This window comes from Piliocolobus tephrosceles, chromosome Y (genome assembly GCF_002776525.5).
Source record: "Piliocolobus tephrosceles isolate RC106 chromosome Y, ASM277652v3, whole genome shotgun sequence".
In the NCBI taxonomy this organism is placed as follows: domain Eukaryota; kingdom Metazoa; phylum Chordata; class Mammalia; order Primates; family Cercopithecidae; genus Piliocolobus; species Piliocolobus tephrosceles.
In genome coordinates this window covers 6,161,937-6,189,447 of record NC_045456.1, presented here as the reverse complement: position 1 = coordinate 6,189,447, position 27,511 = coordinate 6,161,937, and the positions used below count along the sequence as shown (strand labels likewise).

The window sequence follows — 27,511 nt, the reverse complement described above, 5'->3', positions numbered from 1 at the left end:
GATTAAAAAAAAAATGCTTATTGTGGTAAATAGGTATAACACAACATTTACTGTCCCAGCTATTTTTAAGTACACAATTCAGTGGCATTAAGTACATTCACAATGTTGTGCAACTATCACCACTCTCTGTTTCTAAGACTTTTCCATAATCCCAAACAGAAACTCTGTAACCATTAAACAGTAACCCCTTATCCCCTACTTCCTTCAATACTGTTTATTAATAAGTGTGTTATTTCTCTACTGATTTATAATAGCATCTCATTTACATACCAAGACCCTACAAATGCTTGATTGTGACTACTCTTTTGTACTTTCCCATGTTTTTTGTTTCACCCACCATTATGTCTTGGAACTCACTCATCAGCTTTCTTATTCTTTTTTTTTTTTTTTTTTAACATTTGCATAGTACTCCCTCATGTAAATGCTCCATTTATTTATTCAACCACTTTCTAAAATTGCATTGATTTTATATACATATTACCAATTTAGAGCATAATCTTGGAAGAAGCAAACAGTTTACTAGGCTCGAAGAATTTTTGATAGAAAGGGGCTTCAGAAATCATTGAGGTCAGTTTTCAGTGGCATCTCACCATTTTTTGTAGATGAAACTAAAACCCTTCACTTTAGTTCAAGAAGTTCCTCATGATCTGATCCATGCCTGGCTCTCTAGCGTTTAGTCCTGCCTCCTTCCTCCTATATCCCACTGAATTTCTCACCTTTTCTCCTCCTCCACAATGCCGTTTCATGCCTCCAGACCCTCACACATGCAGTTGCATCTGCCCAAAACCTCATTCCTTCTTCTTCTGAGTGGCTTAGCATTCTGATCTTATGTCACTTCTACTAGGAAACCTTCTCTGACCTTTTCACTTGAGCCAGAACCTCCGCTCTTGGACTCTTGCAGTAGCCAGATATACTATAGTCATGGTCTCATTGTGCTATATTATAATTGTGTGTTTACTTGTCCATCTCCCCCACTAGAATATGAGTTCACTGAGGCCAAGGATGGTCTTAAACTTGTGTTCTTTTTTCATCACTAGATACAAAGAAAGCTTGATAAATACATACAAGTGCATCTAGGCTTGGCTTAAATTCTTCAAGTAACAGTTTGCCACCTCAAAGAAAACCTGTTACATTTTTACATTATTTGAAAGTTCTTCCTCACAGCAAGCTGAACTCTGCCTCCCGGTAATTTCTAACCACTTGTCCTTGTTCTGTCCTTAGGGACTAAATCTCTTATTAAAAGACAGTGATCTGCTCCCCAAACTGGGCTTTGGCCAGAGACACAGCTGTAACTGGTAGTTCTTTTTGAAACAATTTAGGACTGCTTGTTTTAGGTATGAATTCTTCTTTTTCAATGAATATTTTATTCAAGGTAAGAAAAAAATTTGAGTTTCTTGTAAAGTGTTTCAGTCTGTTATGCTATTTTAGTGTATCCCCAAAATCTGTTTTCCTGAAAACATTTTGCTACCTTAATTCAAGCAAAGTAGTTACATTCAGCACATTATTTGTCACTTCAATGATGACAGTTACCCTTTCCCTCCACCTTTTCATGCAGACTCAATGGATTTCATTGGATTCTTTGTTCTCTGTTCTGGGCATTCTGTTTGCTAGCAGTTCTGTGCACTATCATGTTACTGCTCAGTGCCCCAGCCTTTGGCTGAAGAGGCCTGGCCTAGATCTGCCCGTGAGTTCTGGTACCACATCTGCAAAGTTCTGTGGAAATGCTGCACCTTAGCACAGGCTAGAGTTTCTCAAAGGATCTTCTGCATTAGAATCTCCCAGTGAGTTGGCTAAAAATGCAGATTCCTGGACTCTTACTCTTGATCTTCCAGGTGGAAATCTGAGATGAGGCGTCTGGTGGGGCCGGTCGGGACTCGCCGCTCGCACGCCCTTGGGCTGCGGCCGGGCGCCCGCTCTTCCTTCCGCTTGCGCTGTGAGCTGAGCCGTGTATGTGTGGCAATAACATGTCAACCCCGCTCCCCGCCGTCATGCCCGCCGCCTGGAAGGCCATCACTGCGGTGGTTTTCCTGCATGGATTGGGAGATACTGGGCACGGATGGGCAGAAGCCTTTGCAGGTATCAGAAGTTCACATATCAAATATATCTGCCCGCATGCGCCTGTTAGGCCTGTTACATTAAATATGAACATGGCTATGCCTTCATGGTTTGATATTATTGAGCTTTCACCAGATTCACAGGAGGATGAATCTTGGATTAAACAGGCAGCAGAAAATATAAAAGCTTTGATTGATCAATAAGTGAAGAATAGCATTCCTTCTAACAGAATTATTTTGGGAGGGTTTTCTCAGGGAAGAGCTTTATCTTTATATACTGCCCTTACCACACAGCAGAAACTAGCGGGTGTCACTGCACTCAGTTGCTGGCTTCCACTTCGGGCTTCCTTTCCACAGGGTCCTGTCGGTGGTGCTACTAGAGATGTTTCTATTCTCCAGTGCCACGGGGATTGTGACCCTTTAGTTTCCCTGAGGTTTGGTTCTCTTACAGTTGAAAAACTAAAAACATTGGTGAATCCAGCCAATGTGACCTTTAAAACCTATGAAGGTATGATGCACAGTTCGTGTCAACAGGAAATGATGGATGTCAAGCAATTCATTGATAAACTCCTACCCCCAATTGATTGACATCACTAAGAGGCCTTGTGTAGAAGTACACCAGCATCATTGTAGTAGAGTATAAACCTTTTCCCATGCCCAGTCTTCAAATTTCTAATGTTTTGCAGTGTTAAAATGTTTTGCAAATATATGCCAATGGCACAGATCAAATAATGTCTCCTCATGAGAAATTTATGATCTTTTAAGTTTCTATACATGTATTCTTAGAAGAAGATCCAGAATCTACTATATTAAAATAGATGAAGCAGGTGGCTTCTTTTTTCTCAAATGTAATTCAGCAAAATAATACAATCCTGCCACCAGATTTTGTATTACATCATTTGAAAATTAGCAGTATGCTTAATGACAATTTGTTCAGGTAGAAATGAGCAGTTAAGATATAAACAATTTATGCATGCTGTGACTTAGTCTATGGATTTATTCCAAAATTGCTTAGTCACCATGCAATGTCTGTATTTTTATATATGTGTTCATATATGTGTAATGATTGTAATGCATAATAAGAATGAGGTGGTATTACATTATTCCTAATAATAGGGATAATGCTGTTCATTGTCAAGAAAGAGTAAAATTGTTCTCTTCAATTAATGGCCCTTTTATTTTGGGACCAGGTTTTTATTTTCCCTGATATTATTTCTACTTAATACTCTTTTCTCTCAAGAAAAAAAAAGGTTTGTTTTTTCTTTATTATTCTTCATAGCAGACCAAGTATTGCCTCTCTGCCATAGATAGCTACTGTCAATGCATGCTATAATTTGACATTCTGGGTCACAGGTATATGGTATTTAAAATCTATTTATGCTTTATAGAGAAACCAGACATTACAACTTCATGCACTACTTATTTCAAATTACTGTACCTTATCCAAATTTACACCTAGCTATTAGGATCTTCAACCCAGGTAACAGGAATAATTCTATGCTTGATATTTCTGAACTGTGTTAATTTTTCTGCTGTATTCCAGCTGACCAAAACAATATTAAGAATGCATCTTTATAAATGGGTGCTAATCGATAATGGAAATAATTTAGTAATCCTAAAATATATAGGATGTTAATAATGAAGCCATATGTTTATGTCTGGATTTTAAAATTTTAAACAATCATTTACTATGTCATTTTTCTTTACCTTGAAGAACATAAACTGTTATTTCAGTTCTACAAATCAGCAAGACATTATTTATGGCAAGAAATATTCCGTTGAAATGTTGTGCTGTAACACGGGAAAGTGTAAATGTTTTTCATGGTTTCTATCAGTGTGAAATAAAATTTAATTCTGACTTTAAAAAAAAAGAAAATCTGAGATGAGGCCTCATAGTGCATATTTTAAGAAGCCTCTGGATGATTCTCATACAAACTAAGGTGAACAACCACTGTCCTAGATGTTGGCAAAATAATCACCAAATACACCATCAGTCATCCGTTCTAGGTATTCATTTATGTCTATGTAGATGCAAACCTGTATCAATGTCCTATCTACTCATTTTCCTTTTTTTCTCAATTATAATCTCAGTGATGGCAGAGATCCTATCTATTTTGGTCACTGTAGCCCCACTGCCCAGAATAGTGCATGGCACATAGGTGCTGTTGAATGAAAGCACAGGAAGCAAACATGTCTTTCTCGTTGATCCTTCTAATACTGGGAGAGGCTACGGTGGAAATGAAGTGAGAGGCATGGGAACCAAAGGAGAAAACTAAAATGCATGTGATCACAGTGTATGGTGGACCCAGAGCTCTGGAGAAAACCCTCCCATTAGTTAGTTCTGTAGGTGCAAGGTCTTCAGGTCATTCTTTTTGACTGTAGCAGGCTGAGCAGCTGTACCTTGAAGAGACAGAGACTCCAATATGAATTCTTCCCTCCACACCAACCTCAATGTCTTTGGAGTTTGAGGAATGAGGGAAAGGCAAGATATGACAAGGGATTGCATTGTCATATCATCAGTCATCACTCAAATAAATTAAAGCCTCAAGGAATTTTAATAATAATGGCTGTAACAATTACCTTGAGAAGGCAGGATGTGGAGTTGCTATGAATCACACAGACTGGGTTTATATTCTAACTCTTACTAGCTTAATTTCTCTTCACTTTCTTCATCAGTAAACGGAGATAACTCGATTATGTAATCCATGTGTGCTAGTTAAGGTAATGTCAGATACCATACCATAGACATCCTCAAACCTCTTGGCTTACTAAAATTGAAGTTTATTACTAGATCACATAAAGTGCAAATGGACATTCTGGTCTGGTGAGTGGCTCCTCTCCACATGGTGATTCGGGGACCCAGGTTCTATCTATATTGTAGAGTCCTCAGCTAGAACCTCTGCATCCAGTCAACAGACAGAGGAAGAGAAAGTGAGAAGGCACACCAGCTCCTAAACCACTTTGGCATGAAAGTGACACGTGGCCATTTCTAGTCACATGGCCAGTCTAGAAGCAAGGGAATATGAGACATGTAGTTGTGTGCTCAAGAAGAAACATGTATCACTTTTTGTTTCATTACAAGCAATCACAAAACTTAGTAGTTTCAAACAACAGCTCTTTATGTAGCTCACAATTCTGTGGGGCAGCAATTTGGGCTTGGATTAGCTAGGAAGTTATGCTGATCCCAGTCAGACTCACTTGATCTCAGCAAGGCTTACTCATGGCAAATGTGGTCAGCTGCCATGTTGGCTGGGGACTGGTTCATCTAGGATGGCCTTATCTGGAAAAGCATGTCTTTATTCCATTTGTCTCTCACTCTCCAGTAAGCTAGGCCAGTCTTGTTTATATGGCAGGTAGGCAGACTCCCAAGAGCAAGAGCAAAAGTCTGCAAAGCCTGTTGAGGCCTAAGCTTGTAACTCACACAAGGTAGCTTCTCTCACATTATTGTCCAGAATCAAGGAGTAGAGATATGTAAGCTGCAAAGAATTGTGGCCATTTTTGCAACCTATCAAAAAGAGGAAATATGTTTAATTAAGCAGGTGGTCTATAACTTGTTTAACAGAGTATGTGACATCACAGTAAGTTCCCAATAGATTATTTTCATTATTATTGTTATCATTTATTGAATATCTACTATATGTTAGGCTCTGTACTAGGCAATTTATATATATTATCTTATTTAATTACTACAACTATTTCATTTTACATATGAAGAAACTGAAGCTCAAAAAGATAAAGAAAACTACTGAAGGCCATTTGATTAATAAGTGATGGTACCGAAGCTCACATTCCCTACTTCCTTATGTCTTAGGATGCAAACTAAGCTTGGATTGCCTGAAACTCTGAAGGAGAAACAAAACTTGAAGCTAAGATGAAATTAAATATTTAAGAAGGTCTGATAAATGACATGGGAAGAAAGAACCTGGCATTCTTACCTGAAATATGAGGGTGATGCCCAGAGCCAGTTTTGGCAGATGACCCTCAGGTTGGTCACAGCTCATCTCAAGGGCAAAGCAGTGATGATTATTGTGACTCATTTGATATCGTATGTTGCCTGGTTCTTTCCCTTTCCACAGAGGATGAGGAAATTCCTTTCTGACCAAAGAATCTGCGTTAGTGTTAGAAGGAAGGAGGTAGAAGGCAAGTGGGTAGAAGAAAGGGAAATTTAGCCTAGGAGTAGAAAATATTGGAGCAGAGGAGAAGTTTAAAATCCCCTAGGCCAGATATTCCCAGCATCTTTTGGGAATGAGGACACAGATAAGATAGAACTTTGTTGATATTATAGACAAGGCTTAGCGAGCATATCTTGAAAAACATATTGCAGTAACCTCATTGCCTCTCGGCAGTCTGCAGCCCATAGGCTGGGAACTGGGGGTCTAGTCCTGAAGAGTAGATAGGTTTAATTTTGAGACCAACTCTATTAATTTGGTAGTGATTACTGGAAGCACTGTGTTGAGATGGATTCTGAGGACACGTCTAGATGTTAACCGAAAAGATAGCTATGAGTGATTATTGATCTCTCTCACTGGTCTGGACAAGGATGGTGGTGGCATAGATAATAAGTATGTTTTCTATCTCTGATACAGTCATATCTTCATAAGAAGAAATTGCAGGAAAGAAAGTTGGCATGATTTTCTTCCTATTATGAAGTGAGTTAATAGTAGAAGCAAACCTAGATCCCTGATGTCCTGATTAGTGCTTTCTCCATGACACTAAGCCAGTTAAAGAACCATATTTTTTGTTACCATTTATTCTCAGGCAAAATACGTTTTTCAATTTTCTTTCTACATTGCCCCTGTCTTTTCTGGAAGTCTGCTTCCACGCCAGACATGGTATAGTTTTCTTCTTTCATTTAAGAAAACAAAATTAACCAAAGCTTATTCAGGGATTGCCTGGTGAATTTAATTGATTGTTGAAAGAAGGGTCTCATCTCTGCTCCATTTCCATGTTCACCCTCTGGTTATGACACATTTGTGCCCAAGCATTAGACTTTGAGCTTAGAGGACTAGCTCATTGCTGAACTAAAATCTAGTTCAATTCAAGAAAACCCAGTAAAAGTCTCCTTTTCTCCTCCTTTTCTCTCCATCCTCAACCTTCAAGTCCTCTTGTTCTCTTTCTATTTTAATGCTTTTCAGGCACCTGAGATTAATTAATTTGTTTACTCATATGCACACCCCTGCCCCCACCACACACACACCTCTATACCCATGAAACTTGAGGTTCCCACAAAACCTTTGTTCACTGGAGCTAGAATGGATTTAGGCTTCATCCAGTCTGTCTTCTGAGGACATTAAGGCTCAGAGAGGGCAGAGCTTGAAGCCAGTGTTCCAGGATCCAGTACGCAAAATGGCCAGTTTGCTGAATGGCCAATGCACAACCCAGTCTTGCTTTTGTGAACTCTTTAGTTTATGGGTTTTTATTTTGTCTTCATTTTAAGGATTGTTACGTTTACCTCTGCCCCAGCTTTCTCCTACTGCAGCTGAGTCTGGGGAGAAGAGAAAGGGGAAAATGAAGAGCATGAAAAGATTGGATAAAGAATGTGAATAATTTCTCTTAGCATCTTCTCTATTAATAACATATAATTAAAATGCTTCAGATATATTCAGAATGTATTGTTGAATAAGACTCTATTAATGAAGGACTCTAAAAAAGAACATATTATCATGACCCCATTCCCCTGATAAGCATATGAATAGATTTCCCATGCACCCCTCAATTTTCTCTCTCCCTCTCTCTGGTCCTCAGTCCTGGAAGCCTTTCTTCTTATCTTCTCTCAATTCTCTCAGAACACCAAGCCCTTTCCTATCTCATGACCTTTGCACTTGCTGTTCTCTATGCCTTGAATGCCCTACCCCCTCTTAGCATCAACATCTCCCTGGCATTTTTAAAGTCTCAGCTTAAATGTTCTCTTTTCAGTGAGGCTTTACTCGGTAACCTAATATAACTTCACTACTTTATCCCATGTATCAGTTAGTTTTTGCCATGTAACAAACACCTCAACATTTATTGGCTTAAAACAACCAGCATTTATTTAACTCATGATTCTCCTGGGCCCAACTGGGCTCACTCATGGGTCTGAACCTGGCTGGTGAGTTGGTGAAATCCCAGATGACCTCAGTCACATGTCTAGTGGTTGGCTGGCTGTCACTTGGGGTGATGGGCGTAACAGGGCCATATATTGCTTATTCTCCAGAAGGCTAACCCAGGCTTGTTCACATAACATCTTAGAGTTCCAAGAACAAGAGTATAAGTCCTTAAATGTAAACACTTTTCAGGTCTCTGCCTACATTGTATTTGTTGTGATCCCAGTGGCCAAAGCATATCAAAAGGCCACCCCAGATTGAAGGGGAAGAGAAAGACTTCACCTCTTGAAAAGAGAACACAAGTAGAGGTTTGGAAAGCCCTTGTATATTGGAGTTTGCTCTCTCACTGTGCTTGGGACCCTAAGGCCTAGGATAGCCTGCTGGAGATTGAGGCTACAGGGAAGAGAACTGAGGTGCCCTAGCTAATAGCCTGCCAATCACCAGACATGTGAGTGAGGCTGTCCTGTATCATCTGGCTTCCAGCTGATCCACCAGCTGAGTATAGACATGTGAGAGAACTGAGCAGAGATCAGCAGAGTCAGCCCAGATTTTAAAATCACCTGGTCAACTCACAGAATTGTGAGCTAAATAAAATATTTATTGATTTAAGTTACTGTGGTTTGGGGTGGTTGGTTACACAACAAAGCTAATCAGTACAGGGGGCCTCGATTAAGAAACCAGAGTCAATCAGAATAATACATGATCCTTTGTGGTTAGGTCTTGTAGCTGACAGTGTTAATGCCCCACTCTTAATTGGTTAGGCCTCACTGTTTCTGTCCATGCTTACCTGACTCCCTGTTGCCAATTTCTGCATTTTTTTTTTTTTTTTTTTTTTTTTTGCCAAAGGGCTTTCTCTGGGCACCAGAGCTCACCTTGCCTGTGTACACAGTGGGCCAGAAGTTCCGGAGAATTGACATTTACTATGAGCAGCCTTCAACCAGTGATGAATGGGAGTTCATGTATATATAACCCAATAACTTGCAAAATGAACAATTTGTTCCAAACTGTCTCCTGGAGTTCCCCAATGGGATTGCACTCCAGGAATTGGTAAAGAGCTTCCACGTTCAGCAGAGGGGAGGACTGCTGGCCAGGGCCTTCGGTATACTGCTTCAGTGAGGGGCTCCACTGCCGCCACCCTGCTTGCTGCCTTCCTGGGTGCCACTCCCCCCAGTAAGTCCAACACGACATGCTCCTCTCAGGCTCTTGAATGCTGCTCTGAGCAGTGTCATCCTTTACACTAGAAAGCTGTCAAAAACTATGGGGAAAAAAATCAAAACAAGAAGGAAGTAGAGGAGGTGCTAGAAGAGGAGGAAGAAAAATACGTGGTGGAGAACATTGTCGATTGTCAACTGGTAAAGGGCAAAGTGGAGCACCTCCTAAAGTGGAAGAGTTTTTTTAGATGAGGATGACTCTTGGGAGCCAGAAGAGAACCTGGATTGTGTGACCTCATTGCTGAGTTTCTACAGTCACAGAAAATAGCACGTGAGACAGATAGATCAGAAAAAGGCAAATGCAAAGCTTATTCTGTTTCTGAATATAAGGGAGAGGAGAGCAAACCAGAGAAGAAAGAAAAGTCAGAAAAGCCACAAGGCTTTGTTGGGCTTTGGAGTTGAGCAGATTACTGGAGCTACAGACTCCAGTGGAGAGCTCACGCTCCTGATGAAATGGGAAAACCCTGATGAGGCTGACCTGGTCCCTGTCAGGGAAGCCAATGTCAAGTGCCCACAGGTTGTCATATCCTTCTATGAGGAAAGGCTGATGTGGGCATTCCTACTTCAGGAGGGCAATGACAAAAAATTATGACAAGAATTACTTATCCTGAGCACCAGCCCCTGTCACATCTGGCTGGGAGTTTCAAGTCGGGAGAGAAGGAGTTAGACTTGTGTTGACATCACAGAGGTGGCTTGAGAAGATGTCCTTTGAAGAGCCAGTATAGTCTCTGTGTCCTGCAGCAGCCCAAGTGCTTTAAAATTGTTCCAAGCTGTGTAGCTTGCACGTGGTTCCAGTGTAGGGGAAGCGGGATAAGTGTTTCAAGGCAACCTTTGTCGCACTTTGCTGAGAAAAGCAAAGGGCTCTCTATGAAGGACAAAACTTGCAGAATTGGATGTGTGAGAGAGCAAAAAGATATTGTAGATCCTCAAAGAGCATCTCCACAACGCTCAACCTTCTTCCCAATAGTGTCAACTCTGCGTTTTTAGAGTGTAGCATTATGTAGTTTTTGGCTATTACTGGTGTATGCTTGGGGGAGGGAGAGATGGAGTGGGGAGAAATGGAGATGAGTAGTCTCATTTTGATTACCATTTGGGATCAGATTTGGAAAATAGTGAAACAATGGAAAGAGCAATGATTTGTTTCTATGTCCAGAATATTTTACATTAAAAATGTCATTAGTACCATAAATAAGGACTGTAAGAGAATGTTTAAAAGCTGTTATTAAGCATGTTCATACCTCAGTATCTCGTGTATCCCATAAATATATACATTCACTACGTACCCACAAAAATTATTTTTTAATTTAAAAAACCTGAATGTCTGAAACCTATAAGCCAAGGTATTCTCTGCTTGAATTTAATGCTGTTCCCCATGAAGAACTAAGCCAGATCATAAGTTACCAAAGCTGCCATTTTGCAGTTGAAAATTGACTGAGGAGGGAAAACTTTTTATTGGAGCCTATACACAGGTAGATCATTCAGTCTTAGAGGTGCTAATTCCTGAAATTAAAAAGAAAACCCTTTATTTTCCAATTATGGAGTTATAAATATCAGCTTTGCCATCCAAGCCACAGGCTGAGGTGTTGGGGAAGGGGAAGAAGGTGATAGAGGAGATGGGAAAGACAAGGGTCTATGCTCTTAGGATGGAGAACTCTTGGAGCCTCTGTTTTTTGAGCTTTGAACTCTGTTTTTTGAGCTTTGAACTCTGAAACCATTGGTGGCAGATTTCAATCACTGACAGCACAAGTTTCATTGAATCAATTTAGGAGGTAAATGATTTCAAAAACCTTTGTATCAGGAGAAGATTAAACTTCCATACTGGGGCAGTAATTCACTTTAAAACAACACAAAACAAAACAAAAAATATTTTAAAAAGAAATCCTAAGAATTAGGTGATACCCAAAATGCTCTGTCTTGAGTCATGAGATCCATCAGTTCTTGATATCATCTAGACTTGCATGTAGAGCTACATTATAAAATCGTTTTAGGCATGTGTTAGGTTTCTGTGAAAACTTTGTTTACATGTAAACTTCATACCACACGGTCAATTTTTGTCTTAAGAAAACTAGATTCATGTTTTTAAAAAGCACTTCCATCATCACCTCCCTGCTTTTGTCTCATTCATCTTTAGCCTGATTTGGAAACATATAGCTCATTTAGGCTGTGTCACTGGCTGAAGCTGGACATTTGCACGCAAAAAAATTAGCATGATGGTTTTGAAGTTGGGAGGGGAGAGCTTTTGAGATTGTTATCAGAGATAGAATGAAGGTCAAGGATAGGAAGAAACTGGGAGACAAGAGAGAGGAATGAGAGATCTTCTCTTACATAGCAAGAAACAAAAGTTACAAGTTTAATGTGTTCATTTTTCTTTTAATAGTCTTTTTTCTTCCAATACCATTTTTAGGTGAGTGTTTGATGTATAATTTACATATAGTGAAATACATAGATCTTCAATGTACTGTTCAATGAGCTTTAGCAAATGTATAGCCCCTCACAAATCAAGATATAGAGAATTTCAATCACCCCCAGATTGTTCCCTTGTGCCCCTTTGCAGTCATTCCTCATTCTTCACCAGAGGCAATCATTACTGTGATTTCTATCATTATATATTATAATTGGCTGTTCCAGAATTTCATAAAAGTGAAATCATACAGTATGTACTCTTTTATGTCTTGCTTCTTTACTCAATACAATGTTTTTAAGATTATCCATGTTGTTGTATATATCAGTAGTTCATTCCTTTTTATTGCTGGATCGTGTTTCATTGTATGACTATAGTATAATTTATTTATAAATTCTCATGTTGGATATTTGCGTTGCTTTTTGTTTTTATCTATTCTGAATAAAGCTACTGTGAGTATTCATTTACAAATCTTATGGGCATATATTTTCATTTCTCTTGAGTATATATCTAAGAGTGAAATTGCTGGATCATAGGGTAGGTGTGAAGCCTTTGCTCTGGCTGCCTTTGTGACTGACTCAGTTTCCCCAGCCCTCTGCCTTGCCTGCCTTCCTTCTGGGTCTAGAGTACTAAGATTCCACCACACATTCTGTGGAGGGGCCTCATGCATTCCCCTGCGAGTTTCAGAGCAGGAAATAGGGGAAGGTCAGGAAATAGCATAGGGCTAGAAGTTGAGCATGAGTCATTAGGAAACCAGGGTCTAGTCTTGGTTCTTCCATTAATAATTTTGGGGCAAGTAATTTTCTGATCTTTAATCTTCCCCATTGGCCGTTCTTCAAGACTCCTTCCAGATGGTTCTACACCTGTCTTGTGAGTTCATAATAGATGCTCAATTAGAATTTGTTTCCCTATGTAGGAGAGGGAAAAGTATTAAGTTATTTGTTTTTCTCCTGACTACAAAATATTAATGTAGTTATTTTTTCACTTATTTTCCTGCCTTATGATAAGGGCAGGTGCTAAAGATGATGTTTTGTTTTTGTGACCTGGATGGCTGATAAGAGATACAAATAGGGGGAGCCAAGAGAGACCAGACTAGAAGGACCAGGAGGCTCTAGAAGGATAGCAAATCGATGTGAGGCAGTGTGTGTGTGTGTGTGTGTGTACTTTGGGGGTGCTAGCATAAAAGCAAGAGAACGAAAAACACACAGAGAGAAGATGGTTGCCACAAGGAGTAAACTTTGGGGAAAAAATATGTTTTGAAGCAGTTTTGCTGAGTCATGATCAATGTCAACAACTCTTTTCCCACTTACTGAGAAAATTGCAGAAATAGAGCCATCATTCTACAGTACTTTCAGGCTTGGATATATGTTTCTAATGACCTTAAGGCCAGAGGAGAATTTTCCAAAGGGACCCTATGATATTTAGGTTGAACGAATGAAAGTATTAGGATAAAAGCTAACTTGCTGTAACAAAGACACCTAACAACACCATAGCCTACAGAACCAGGAAGTTGATTTGTCTTTCAGGTAACAATTCAGAGGGGCATGATCCACACTGGTGAAACAAATCTCCTCCACAGTCAATCAGAAACCCGAGGTCCTTCTATTGTGTGGCTCTAAGGTATTGTTATTATCTGTATAGTTGAAGCTGGATTGCTGTGGGTTCCAGTTGGTGGGAAGAAGAAAGATAGCATGGAGACATGCCTATGGTCTTAAATTCTAATTCTGGAAGTGTCTTACATTACTTCTTCTCACATTCCATTGGCCAGAATTCAACCATATGATGAAGCCTAATCTCAAGGGACACAGAAGTGTAGTCAAGCTGTGTGCCCAGCAAGAAGGGGAGAGTGGATTGTAAGGGACAACTGGCAGACTTTACCGCAAAGAGCAAGCCCTTAAATCCCCCAAGGGACTGCTTGGGGGACCATTTTATTCATGTCCTGAGGGAATAGCAATATTCTTCAGGCTTCATTGAGACTTTTTTCTACTCTGACCTATCCTGCATCTGTCTTATGTGTGTGCACTCACACCATGGTCTGATGGGCTTTGGAAAAGGGGATATTTATAGTTCTTGAGTCCTTGCTCGATACCAAGTTAGGCTAGAGCTGCGTGTGCTTCAGGAGCAGGGTAAAGCAGGAGGGAAGCGAGCTAAAGGGCTCTGTGCCTTCCCCCACATGTTTGTCTCACAGTGGGGAGTTGAAACTGAAGTCTCAAGTCTCTCTCCTTTCCTGGAAAATCTTCCCTAGCCAGATGTGCCCTTTTCTACTCACCTTCATTATCCAATAATCTTTTTTATTCTGTCTTCCCTCACAGACCCCAATAGTGTTGACTGACTATGACAGTATGTAACTGAATGCAGAGTATTCTCCCTCCAATATGATTAGTTAACCTTCATCCCATATGCAGTTAAGTCACCTTCAAAAAGATGCAGCTAATGTCTCCAGGCTACAAATTCCTCCTGAGGTGTTGAGTGGTATGTGCTTAGGTGTTCCTCCATGGTGGCATCAATGCCAATTTTATTAACTGAGCACTTCCTCTCCTCTTTCTCTCTCTTCCTTCAGGACTTTGATTCTTCAGTTTTTCTTTATTCCAAGCCCTCCATGGCCTGTGAGCCAAGTCCATACTACTAACAGGTCCCTTGAAATGGCATCCTATATTTGGCTTGTAACCAGACTCTGGGGACATCTATATGACAGTCATAGTTGATTAGGGAAATGGAGAATTTTCTTTTCAAGAGAAAGAGCTAGAGTTTAATTACTATCAGGGCAAAATGGTTCATCTCAAAATAAATTATATTCTCTAGCTGCTAGAACAGCTGTTCAACAAAACACATTCTCTAGCAAGTGAGAAGAAGGATGACAACCTGCAGATCTTAGAATTGGAAAAGCAAAAACAAGCAGGTGTGGTAGGTTATATTAACAATAGCCCCCATATATTTCCCCTTCCTGTGGCATCACAAATCTTCCCATTAAGAGATGGTATCTATTTCTTTACCCCTTGAGTCTAGGCTGGTCATGTGACCTGCTTTGGCCAACAGGACATTGGCAAACATAAAGCAAGCAGACTCCTGAAATGTGTTTGTGCATTGAGGCTTTCTCTCTTGTGGCTCTTGAATCCCTGAGGCCCAAGCTAGACTGCTGGATGATGAGAAACATGTAGCTGCCTTCATCACCCCAGCCAGCAGCTTGCCAATGCTGGACATATGTGTGAGGCCATGCTAGATCACCCAGACTCTCGATTACTCATTAGCTGACTCTAGGCAAATGAGATATCTCAACCTAGACCGAAAGAGCTACTTGGACAAACCTGAGAATTGTGTTCTAAGTAAATGGAGACTGTCTTAAGACAGTAAGTTTTGGGGTGGCTTGTGATGTAGCAAAAGCTAACTGATACAACTGAGCAGCCAGTGCGTGTATGTTTGCATGTCTATGTGTGTGTTTCTAAATGTGTCTCTTGTCTCTTACATCTTCCCCCATATCCATAACAAATGTTCCCAACATGTCCTGAAATCAGTACAGTCAGTTAAGACTTTTACTTAGACGCTCTGTGGGACCTTCAAGCTCAGAAAACAAACATGTAGTAAAGGAGTAAGTCTCCTTTTTCCTCTCTCATTCCTTTCCCGTCCCATGCTCCTGAACTTGGAGCGTGGCCTGGCCAGTCTGAAGGAAGGCAGTACCTATTATAGAATGCCCTATATTCCTTATTTCCCTGGAGACATTGCTTCTCCCTGGCAGCCCCAGCAAGAGGGATGAAAGAAGGCATGTGTATGCCCCTAGGTTCTTCCAATCCTAGGGAAAGGAAGGACTACTATTGGTGCTTTCTTCCTTCTCGTCTTGGGGTTTAGATACCAGAATCTTACAGCCTCTCCCACTGTACCTCATACCCCACAAGGGTTGGCTGTTGCTGATGATTCTTTAAGGCAAGTTCCCAAAGAGTATTCTTTTTTGTCAGATGTGGCTATTGGTTCTTAAACCACATATTTGGCATTTCTGGGTATGTGGAGTGGAGGACTCTTGGTTAGACAAAGCCCACATGAGATCCTGTCTTTACTGTTAGTTTTCCATATTTGAGTGGGCACGGTTGGCCTAATTATTACTTGGCCTCTATCAAATATGTTGATTTTAGTTTAGAAGATACTGTAGTAAATCTAGTTTTTATGAAACTGAAGTGGCTAGCAATAGGATTTCTTTCTTTCACTCTTCTCTGTCCCACTTTGCCCCCCTCATTTCTATACATGTTTCAGCCATGAAAATCATTTTTCTTTCTTTAAAACAGCTTTACTGAGGTATAATAAAGGGAAAAAAGTATAAAAGTTACCTGTTTAAAGTGTATAATTCAATGGCCTTTAGTAAATATATAGAGTTGTGCAACCATTAATACAATCCAGTTTTAGGAGATTTCTATCTGTATTACTCCATTCTCACAGTGCTATAAAGAAATATCCGAGACTAGGTCATTTATAAAGAAAAGAAGTTTACTTCATGCATGGTTCTGCAGGCTGTACAGAAAGCATCGCAGCATCTGATTTTGGAGAGGCCTCAGGGAGCTTTTACTCATGGCAGAAGGCAAAGTGGGAGAGGCATCTTACGTGGCAGGAGCAGGACTGAGAGAGAGAGGATAGATGCCACACACTTTTAAACAACCAGATCTCATGAGAACTCTATCATGAGAACAGCACTAGGGGGATGATGTTAAACCATGAGAGACCACCCCCATGATTCAGTCACCTCCTGTAAGACCCCACCTCCAACATTGGGGATTTCAATTCAACGTGAGATTTGGGTGGGGACACAGACTCAAACCATATCACCATCACATCCAGAGATCTCTTGTGCCATTTGCTGTCAGTCCCCATTCCCACTCTCAGTCCAAGGAAACCACTAATCTGTCTTCTGTCACTATAGATTTGCCTGTTCTGGACATTTTATATAAATGGAATCATACAATATGGGAGGTTTTTTTAAAATAAAGATAATACTTAGGATAAAAATTTGCTAAAGACATAAACATGTTTACAAAAGTTGTTCTTCCTTTGAAACGTTGATCCATGAGTATGAGTAAGATAACCTATCTTGGTTTAGGTTCCCTCAAAGAAGATGCCAAGGCAAGGACTTGAGGGCAGGTAGTTTATTTGGGAGATAATCACAGGAAACAAAAGTGAGGAAGTGGGGATGAGACACAGAGGGGAGAAAATACAAAACAAATAAAAAGCATACAGTGAGAAGATTACCACTGTGGACAACTGGGGCTGAATCCCACTGAAGATTGCCTGAGAAACCACATGGAGCATGCTTCTGCAGAAGTTAGGGTGTTTATCTGCCCGCTAGTTCGTTAATGCTGTGTAACAAATTATCCTAAATGTAGCAGTTTAAAGCAACAATTAATATTTATACTCTCTTACTATTTAAGGGTCAGGAATTTGAGGTTGGCTTAGTTGGATGGTTCTGGTTTGGGGGTCTCCCTTTAAGATTGCAGCCAAGCTGTTGGCTGGAGCTGCAGTCAACTGAAGGCTTGACTGGGGTTGGAGGATCTGTTTCTGAGATGGTGCACTCACCTGGCTGACAACTCAGTTGCTAGCTGTTGCAGGAGGCCTCAGTTCTTTATCACATGGCCCTCTCTGTAAGGTTACTTGAGTGTCCTCACAATATGGCAGCCGGCTTCCCCCAGAGCAAGTGATCCAAAAGACAACAAAGTGGGAGCAGCAATGCTTTTTGTGATCCAGCCTTTAAAGTTGCACACCATTATTTCCTGCTATATTATATTGGTTGCAAAGGTCAGCCCTATTGTTTTGTGAGGAGGACTGCACAAAGGCATGAATACCATAAGGCAAGGATAATTGAGGTTGCTTTCAATCCCGAATACCATATCCATTGACTCCTGTTCTTCATTGGTTCAGGGTTATCCTGTGTGGGCTGAGTAAGCTCCAGGAAGGACTGCTAGAAGCCTCAGGCAGAGGGTTAGTAGGTGTTTGAGGTGAGGAGCTGCCAACCTTCCAGGAATGATCTATTGTGACTTCAGGTAAACTCAGAGGTGGGCCCATAGGAGCTATGGGACAAAGCCTCACAAGCATCTTCCACATGCCCCAAGGATGCCATCGCTGAGACAAGTTTTTCAGGTCTGCTCTTGATAATGAAAAGAGAACTCTTCCACAGCTCAGACTTACAGGTGGAACAAAATGATAGGTAGTCAGTGAGGTATTTACACCTTTGGAATGCCCTCTAGGTGACTGCCATACCAGACTGAGCTTTGGGTTTTTGTAAGCCCATTATCCCCAAAGAAACAGCTCCCAGAACACCAAAACCACCCTGCTCCTCATATTGCTACAGAGTATAAAATCACAGGCCAGTCCTGGGCAGAAGTCCAGCCACATTCTTGATATATGGGAAGGGAGCTGGATTCAAAGGCAGAAGTCAAGATGTAGAGCCTGAGTGTGGTAAAGATTCCTCTCAAGGTAACTGGGGTAGCAGGAAATGATGACATTCCAATGCTTGGAAACACTGCCAGACACTGGATTTAAGTCACTGACATCAATGGGTTCCGTCACTCATGCCACTGATATCTGCTATCCTATAAAGGAGCAAAAGCAGGGGGATATAGGGGAAGGTAGGGACAGGGTAACAGAGAGAGGAGAGGAAACAGACCTATAACTGAGTTAGGCCCCCTGCTGAATGGCCAAAGCTAGAGGAACCATATGTCCTGCCTGGCCCAGGACAATTCTGGGTTAAGCTGTTGTTCTGGAATAGTTTTCTACAGCAACTCCTTTTACTCTCAAAAGCATCTAGGTTTGGGTGGTAAATTACATATTTAGCTTACCCATAGCACACTGTACTGTCCCAAGCATAATCTTCCTCATAAACAATTATACATGTTTAATGTCTCTCTTGTCTGCTCAGCTGTGATTTCTGGGTGGATAGGGACCACGTCTAACTTTTACACTACTCTATCTGAAGTATTAGCATTTGTGAAGTGCTCAATATATACTTTGCTTACTTACTAAATGCATGAATGAATGAATGAGTGACTGAATCAATTAATGGATACACTGGCTCTGTTTAAAAAGATGTGGCATGATTGGAATGAACTAAGGGGAAGGAAGGGGGAAGTCATTAAGTCTAAAATTCCAAGGGGAGCCGTAGGAAGCGTGTTTTAAGACCCCAGGTCAAGGCTTTATTCAAATGTATTCCTTTTATTTAGTTCCAGCGGCTCTGGGGCCAGATGGTGTGTGCTCACAAATAGAGCTGCTGCTGGTGAAAAGTACGGGACCGTGAAATGTTCAGAAAAGCCCCAAGTGTGAGTCAACAGGCTTTGCATCTCTGCTCTCTAAGGGTCTGCTCTGTCAGCAAGTGGTTCTAAAAGCCAAGAAATTGAGTTTTCGGCGGCGTGGGACTGTAATGCACATTTTCTGTATTATTTCCTTTTTAGGGAGAGGGACCCAAGCATTTTGCCACCAAATAAGGACCATTTATGGACTACTCGGTCACATTTGCTGAGAGCTAGCTGGGGCTGTCACGTGATTCTAAGCATAAACTTTAGCCTGTCTCACAGAGCCAAGAGTGCAGGCACAGTGTTCGTGAGATCAGAAAAAAAAATGAGAAATGAAAGTTGAAGTCAGATTTCTGCATAAACTGCTAAATGGTGGCTAATTTAGAGGGGGAAACCTCAATATCTCCAGTGGTGAGGTTTGATTTACCATCCCAGCTTGTCCAAGGATGTTAAAAACTCCTAAACGTTTGGGTCTTAAATTCCCCAACAGAAGTTGCTATTATCATTTTTCGTTTAGATTTTAGAAATAGAGTGAGGACACCTCATAAGTCATAATACCTGGCTTTTCTTTCTTGTTCTGCCATTAGGTTGTTGTTTAGCAACCTACTTAACATTTTTTTTTTTTGTTAGATGTTTTTCTTCTAAAGTAGGAATCACTATGCTGACTACATAATTATAAGACTAATGCCCTGTACATTATTATTATAAATATTGATAAAATATTCACATCCTCCCATTCCAGTCCTTTCCAAGCATAATTCCAGAACACACCCTTCAAAAGTCCCCCCAAAAGTAGAAAACTTCACAGCAAACTGCCTGATATTTATTTAGTACCTATTAGAATACACATAATTACAGTGCAACAGCAGCAGGCTAAGGAAATAGATCATAAGTAGTCACATTATAGTTGAAAGGCAGAAGATGCATAGAATTTAAATAGGCAAGCAGGAGAAAGGGCCTTCCAAGAAGGAGAACAACAATGGTAAAGTCATGGAACAGGGGATGGCAAACTGCAGCCTGCAAACCAGATCCAGCCTGCAGTGATTTTGTAAATAAAGTTTTAATGGGACACAGACATGCTCATTCATCTATGTATTGCCTATGGCTGTTTTCATGCTACAGCAGTAGAGTTGGGTAATTGTGACAGAGGCTGTATGGCCCCCAAAGACTAAAATATTTACTATCTAGCCCTTTTATAGAAAAAGTTTTCTAAGTCCTAACATAGACCACGGTGGAAGTGGAGTCTAGGATTTTTCCTGATCAGAATGGGGTTTCAGAGAATGTGAGTTTGAACAGAATGGATGGGGTCAGGTGACAGAGATCTTCAAAGTAATTGTGTTAGGAAGCAGGGAACAGGCTCATGGGGAGTGGAAATCACTTTTCTCACCCTGCAGTAAATTCAGTCTCAGTCCCAGATACTGAGAATATAGAGGAATGGAAACTGCTTAAATTTATTGACTGCATCTATCCTTCTATCTGTCAATCCATCCATCTATTCATCTGCCCACTGAGCATATATTTATTTATTCTTACAGAATCATTTTGTTACTCAAATAAAATGTGGTAATTGTAGGGAAAAATATTTTGAAAAATACAAATGAGTCCCACTCCCGTGAAGTAGAAAACCACCCGTAATCCAACTAACCATAGATAAAACCACTGTTAAATTTCAGTGTGTGTCCTTTTAATGTCTTTTATTGCAAAGAAAAAGAAGTTTTGGTTAGGTGCATACTACATGCCTGGCAGTATGCTAAGCATTGAGGATACAAAATGGTGTAAATCAATAGCAAAGACAAGGAATCAACCTAGATGCCCATCAACAGTGAACTGGATGAAGTAAATGTGGTACATATACACCATGGAAGACTGTGTAGCCATAAAAAGGAACAAAAGCATATTATTTACAGCAACATGGATGAAGCTGGATGTCATTATCCAAAGGGAATTAATGCAGGAATAGAAAACCAAATACTGCATGTTCTCACTTATAAGTGGGAGCTAAACATTGAGTGCATGTGGACACAAAGAAGGGAACAAGAGACACCAGGTCCTACTTGAGGGTGGAGGATGGAAGGAGGTGAGGATCAAAAAGCTACCTATCGAGTTATGTTCATTACCTAGGTGACAAAATAACATGTATAACAAACCCCTGAGACTTGTGATCTACCCATGTAAAGTACATGTGCGAAATCTGCACATATACTTCCTGAACCTAAACTAAAAGATGGAAATAAAAAAATAAAATGAAATAAATGGTGTAAGCTTGGTCTCAAACTCAAGAATGAAGAGCAATGACTGAAATTGTTGAAGTATAGGGTGAGAAGTGTAATAATAGCTGCCTGCAGAGATAAAAGGAAAGCAGGGCAGAAGGAGTGATCACCTTTCCCTGGCCTGTTTTATTCAATGTGAGCCTCAGAAGGTGTCTGTGAGTCAGCTAGGTGGCCAGGAACATTCCAGACAGAGGAGAAAGTAACTGATGTTTCCCATGTGCCTGTTAGGTGCCCAAGAGTTTTACTGGAAATGTCTCATGTAGCCATCAAAACTACTCTTGGCAATGGGTATTATTACTCTCACTTTACAGATGAGAACTTGAAACTCTCAGAGGTAAGGCATTTGCCCAGGGCCATTCAGATAGCTTGAGGTGGAGGCAGTATTTGAGCTCAGAGCTGTTCCCCATGCTTTTCCCACTTTATCATGCAACCTCCCCATGATAAACAAAGTCATGGTGGCCACTTTCACTGGTTTTATTTAACAGATATTTATTGAGCATCCACTATGTACCCAATAAAGAATACATTGACTGTATTCTCAAGAAGCGCTTTAAGAACCCTCACAAGTGTGTGTGTGTGTGTGTGTATTGATGGAATCTGTGTGCAGAGTCAGGTTTTGCTTTGACTTCAGAGAGAACTTGAAACTGATCTAGACCCCCAATTTTTATATATAGTTTTATATATAGTTTATATCTATTTTTATATATAGCTTTATAATAGTTTCTTCCCTCCTTGGTTGTAGGACTCTTGGTCCCTTCTTGGAGGATGTGGACCAAGCATGTTGCATTGTGTGCCCCCTAGAGAAGCCATACTAATTGGACGATTTTAAAACCCCCAAAAGGGAGATGGAGGTTGCCAATCATTCATTAAGTGGGTCAACCAATTACCAGCTCTGGTGGGGTTGGGCTCTGTGTATGAAGTGGGCAAGGTGACAGGAAAGTAACATTCTTCCATAGTTGCCACTCTCAAAAAAATGGCTGCCTAATTGTGGACAGAAGACATAGGCCAGGCTCGACAATCAGTGCTGTAGGAGTTCTAGGGAAGGGGACTTATGGTGGACTGAAGAGACCGGGGAATGCTTCCTGGAGCAGTGATATTTCAAACATCTCTTATCATGGCTGGCTAGATAGCAAGCATGAAGAGGAGAGGAGAGGTTAAAGTCTCCCTTCCAAAAACCCAGGAGGACCACCTGTCGAGTACTATGTTAACTATTTGGGTGATGGGTTCACTAGAAGCCCAACCCTCGCCATTATGCAATATACCCGTGTAAAAGACCTGCACATGTACTCCCTGAACCTAGAATTAAAAATAAAATAAAATAAAAATTAAAAACCCAGGAGGTACTTTAACCTCCAAATTCCACTGGGAAGGGTGTGTGGAAGTTGGAGGGCAGGGATGTGTCTCACTCTCCCTTTCTCTGGAACACACACAAAGCCACCCACAGAGTTAGTAAGTTGCATCATAAAATATGGCATGGCCATAAATGAAATTACAAAGGAATCGCTTCCAAAGGCTTCACCTTGAAACCTTAACTTCTACATTGAGAGCACACCATTTATTACCACTGCTGCTGGGAAAAGGAGCTGTTAGTGTAATATAGAGAAGAGAAGACAGGCAGGCTAAGGAGCAGAAAATGGTAAGATTTATTGTGGGAATAAAACCCTGAGCAAATTGCCTCTTGTTAAATGTGGGTGTTGGGACCATTGTCAAAGCAGCTCACTCCAGGCAAACACAATGGTCTTGCTGGAAAATTCTCTTCACTGCTCTGCACCTCTCTTTCTCTCTTTGTATGATGGCATGGTAAGTGGTCTGATAAGAAAAGGTTAGTGATCAGGAAGATACTTTTTTTCCCTTTAGGTTCCTTGGTCCAGCTGTCCCTTTACCAGTTTATGCATGGTAGGAAGGTCTTACTCACATGACCTTCTAATCTACATTCAACAGAACTCTCGTGAGGGCTTTCCATGGGGCAGCAACTGGGTAGGGGACACAGTGATGAATAACAGTGATCTAGTCCTTACCTTAAGAGATCTACCTGAGCTTGACCTCTGGACCTTCTTATGTCTGGGAGGATGTGCAACCAGTCAAGTTAATCTTGGCATCAACAACCTGAAGCCCCATAAGAACCGGGCTTCTCCTATTTTTGGGAGAGTTAAAGTTCAAGATTCTAGCCTAGCCAGAGAGCCTAGGGTTCTCTTCTGACTTCTTGTCAACTGTAAGCTCTTAACACTGGGTAAATGATACAAACTAACAAGACCAGCACTGTCCAATAAAACTTTCTGCAATTATGGAAATGTTCTGTATTTTCACTGTCCAATATAATAGACAGTAGCCACAGGTGGCTATTGAACACTTGAAATGTGGCCAGTTGGAATTGGGATGAGCTGCAAGTGGAAAATATACATTGAATTTCAAAGCCTAAGTACCCTCATCCCAAATAATGCAAAACGTCTTAGTAATAATTTGTATGTTGATTCCATGTTAAAAGTATAATCATGTGGGTATACTGAGTTAAATATGCTATTAAAATTAATTTCACCTGTTTCATTTTACTTTTAAATGTGCTACTAGAAAATTTTATATATTTGGCTTGCATTATATTTCTGTTGAACACTACTGTTCTAAACCTTGGTTTACTTATCTGGAAAATGAGGGGGCTAGACCAGAGATTGAAAAGATGCTCTTATCTCAAAATTGCTGTAATTTTCCCTACACCTGACCCATTGTGAGTTGACTACTGGACAGTGGGAACTGTGGTCAAGGTGCTGTCAGTGCCCCACCCCCAGCCTCTCAGCACTTGCCATTCTAGAACATGCTGAAGTCATCCTATTTCAAGAACTTGTAGCTCTTCCCCTTATGGTCCTTGATCAGCCTGCAGGAAGGGAGCCCAGCAATGCCTCCAAATTGACAAATGGGATCTAATTAAACTAAAGAGCTTCTGCGCAACAAAAAAATACTATCATCAGAGTGAACAGGTACCCTACAGAATGGGAGAACATTTTTGCAATCTACACATCTGACAAAGGGCTAATATCCAGAATCTACAAAGAGCTTAAGCAAATTTACAAGAAAAAAACAACCCCATCAAAAGGTGGGCAAAGGATATGAACAGACACTTCTCAAAAGAAGACATTTATGCAGCCAACAAACATATGAAAGAAAAAGCTCATCATCACTGGTCATTGGAGAAATGCAAATAAAAACCACAATGAGATACCATCTCATGCCAGCTAGAATGGCAATCACTAAAAAGTCAGGAAACAACAGATGCTGATAGGATGTGGAGAAACAGGAACGCTTTGACACTATTGGTGGGAGTGTAAATTAGTGCAAACATTGTGGAAGACAGTGTGGTGATTCCTCAAGGATCTAGAACCAGAAATACCATTTGACCCAGCAATCCCAAATGATTAATGAATCATGCTATTATAAAGACACATGCACACATATGTTTATTGTGGCACTATTCACAATAGCAAAGACTTGGAACCAACCCAAATGCCCGTCAATGGTAAACTGGATAAAGAAATGTGGCACATATACACCATGGAATACTATGCAGCCATAGAAAAAGGATGCATTTGGCTGGGCGTGGTGGCTCATGCCTGTAATCCCAGCACTTTGGGAGGCGGAGGTGGGCAGATCATGAGGTCAAGAGATGAAGACCATCCTGGCCAACATGGTGAAACCCTGTCACTACTAAAAATACAAAAAATTAGCTGGGCATGGTGGCACATGCCTGTAGTCCCAGCTACTCAGGAGGCTGAGGCAGGAGAATCGCTTGAACCTGGGAGGCGGAGGTTGCAATGAGCCGAGATCACGCCACTGCACTTCATCCTGGCGACAGAGTGAGACTCCGTCTAAAAAAAAAAAAAAAAAATGAGTTCATGTCCTTTGCAGGGACATGGATGAAGCTGGAAACCATCATTTTCAGCAAACTAACACAAGAACAGAAAACCAAACACTGTAGGTTCTCGCTCATAAGTGGGAGTTGAACAATGAGAACACATGGACACGGGGAGGGGAACATCACACACAGGAGCCTGTTGGGGGGTGGGGGGCTAGGGGAGGGATAGCATTAGGAGAAGTACCTAATGTAGATGACTGGTTGATGGGTGCAGCAAACCACCATGGCACGTGTATACCTATGTAACAAAACTGCACGTTCTGCACATGTACCCCAGAACTTAAAGTATAATAATTTAAAAAAAGAACTCTCGGCATATAATAAATAAATGTTGGAGGATAAATACCCCAGTTTCCATGCCCCTCAAGTGGCACACTCTAAGGTATTTCCCACATAGTTTCTTAGAGTTCTCCAGAAGGGTTGAGCCTCAGCAACCCACAGTGGTACCTTGCACAACAATACTCCCTTTATTGGCTTCCTTCCCTTCCCTATTTCACTTCCCCATTCCTCTACAGGTGCTTCCTGGGGTCACCTCCTAAATAAGCTACTGCACTCCCATTCTTTTCTTAGGGTCTGCATCTGGGTGAACTCAACCTAAAATAGCCAATTGACTAGTCCTGAAAGGTAGTGATGTTTAGAGGCACTGTCCCAGGAGTCTTTGAATGGCTTCTACTGTTTTATCAGTTCATCAGGATCTCTTGCACATTAACCAACAAGTAGATTGCTTTGTGTTGTTCTCCAGTTTGTCCTATCCCACAGAACTGCAGACATAATTACTTGGTACTCTCTCCTTGCCCTCCCAAACATACCACCTCACATGAGTTGGCACTTTCAGCTACATTTTGCCTGTATTAATAACTTCTATTTTAATAATAGTTTCCAACCTCAATTTTCATCAGACTGAGCTCCTGGTTTCATTTTCTCCTAATTATAATAAGATGCCACAAGGCATCTTAAACATGATGGGTCCTGGGTGGGTGTAAATTGTTTGCTGCTGTTGAAGACACGCTGGGAGAGAATCTTCCGGGATCTGACAGGAAATTGTTCCAGATGTCAGAAATCCAGCGCCAAAAAAATAAAAATAAACTCCAGTTACTAAACTGATTAGGGTCTGGTATTTCAGAAATAAGAGAGCTTTCAGGATGAACAAAATGTGAAATCTCTGGAAATGGTCCAGAGATTCAGCAAATATATGGTTTAGGAGTATTCTGGAAGCTGGAAGACAGCTTGTGGCCAATTAAATAATCATTTTCTTATGTCACATGAGAGATTAGAATCCTAGAAGAGCAGGAAGAGATCTTGAGAATGCTCTTATCCACCCTTCACTCTCGAAATTTATGAGTGAGAAAAATGAAAGCCCAGAGAGGTGAAATGATGAGCCTACACACACACTGATAATGAGCTGAAACTAAAACCAAGACCGGTTTCTTTTTTACAACCCCAAAACATTATCCCCTAGTCTATAGAGAAAAAACAATGATTCCAGACCAGCAACCATTGCTGGTAACCAGGGAGGACTGGAGAGTCAGGACAACCAAGGGAAAGACTAGAATTCTCAGAGCCATCTCTTGGCTGTGCAAAATGATGGAAACCACATTTGGTAGTTCCTCCGGGAGGGTACCCAGGGTCCAGCTAGAGGGCTGGCATGTGAAATACACTGCATTAAAAATAATCCAGCTGGGCACAGTGGCTCTTGCCTGTAATCCCAGCATTTTGGGAGGCCAAGGTGGATAGATCACTTGAGGTCAGGAGTTTGAGACCAGCCTGGCAAACATGGTGAAACCTTGCCACTACTAAAAATACAAAAATTAGCTGGGCGTGGTGGCATGCACCTGTAATCCCAGTTACTTGGGAGGCTGAGGCAGAAGAATTGCTTGAACCCAGGAGGTGGAGGTTGCAGTGAGCCCAGATCGCATCACTGCTCTCCAGCCTGGCGACAGAGTGAGACTTCATCTAAAAAAAAAAAAAAAAAAAAAAAAAAAAAAAGTCCAATATGGTGAAACAGCATGAGAGCCAGAAGAGTATTTCTGGTATACCCTTATGGTCTTATGATGCTGCGCTCTGTGCTAGGCCCCCAAGGATCTGAAATCTGTTGTAGACTTGTGCTCTCCTCTGAAGTTGTTTCTAAATGAAATGGTGGAGACAAGGCAGACAATAAACCTATTTAAAATATATAAAGGTGATTACCAAGTCTCTTTCATCACAACACTCATAAGCTCTTCAGGATTAGAGACTATATTTTTATTGATTCATTCATAAATGTAATCAACAAATTTACTGAGTGCCTACTATAAGTCACTAGGAATGGGAAGGGGTGCTAGGTGCA

General features: G+C 40.9%; 2 pseudogenes across 1 annotated transcript; both read left to right on the top strand.

Moving 5' to 3' along the window:
• Positions 1 to 1,949: 1,949 nt before the first annotated feature.
• LOC111531662 lies at positions 1,950 to 2,786 on the top strand (annotated as a pseudogene). The gene has a single exon (XR_002728349.1). The product of XR_002728349.1 is annotated as an acyl-protein thioesterase 1 pseudogene (transcript).
• A 3,347-nt stretch (positions 2,787 to 6,133) lies between these two features.
• On the top strand, positions 6,134 to 9,940 carry LOC111531699 (annotated as a pseudogene).
• The last annotated feature ends 17,571 nt before the right edge of the window (positions 9,941 to 27,511 follow it).